Genomic DNA, 730 nt, shown 5'->3' with positions numbered 1-730 from the left:
TGGTGGGAATTTCAGATAAGCGTCTGAAGATGCTTTGTTGCTTATGAATATCTGCTTTCCTATTGCCTTCTTCCAACCATGCGTTACTTCCTTCCATGGCAAGCTGTAAGATCCTCTCAGTGAAAATGGTCCTCTACGGTTTCTGCACGGGTAATCAACTGTCGGATTTCTTGTCTCAGATGAAAAATACCAGGTACAGCTACCGCATGGCTAATCATCTGTCGGTTCTCGCTAGCGTTGGAATAGAATCCATTGATCCTTTTGCACACTGTCACTTGTGCCCAACATTCGCAGGTTTGAAGCTCGTCACAGTCATCCCTTCCCGGATCCTACTCGGAATACCACAGACAAGGTTTAGACTTTCCGGATCCCAGGAATGGTTGCCAATTATTATAGCCTATACCACGAAGATACTAATCTCACAGACTCGATCCGTGTATTAGATACCCAAGAGAGTATACTCCAGCTGTCGTCCAATGACTACGTTGAACATCATGTAGACCGCTTTGTGGTTGTCAGGCACGCGATCTTGGCTAAGCGAGTAACGAAGATTGGGTGATTGTCACGGGTCACCCCTTCATTCTGACTTAACTGAATTAAGAATGAGAGTATATCTTGGAGAAGAAGTAGGCGTGAATTGAATAGAAAACAGTAGTAATTGCATTAATTCATGAAGAATAGCAGAGCTCCACACCTTAATCTATGGGGTGTAGAAACTCCACTGTAGAAA

Source organism: Arachis ipaensis, chromosome B2 (assembly GCF_059453495.1).
Source record: "Arachis ipaensis isolate K30076 ecotype BB chromosome B2, ASM5945349v1, whole genome shotgun sequence".
In the NCBI taxonomy this organism is placed as follows: Eukaryota; Viridiplantae; Streptophyta; class Magnoliopsida; order Fabales; family Fabaceae; genus Arachis; species Arachis ipaensis.
This window is presented reverse-complemented; position numbering follows the sequence as displayed.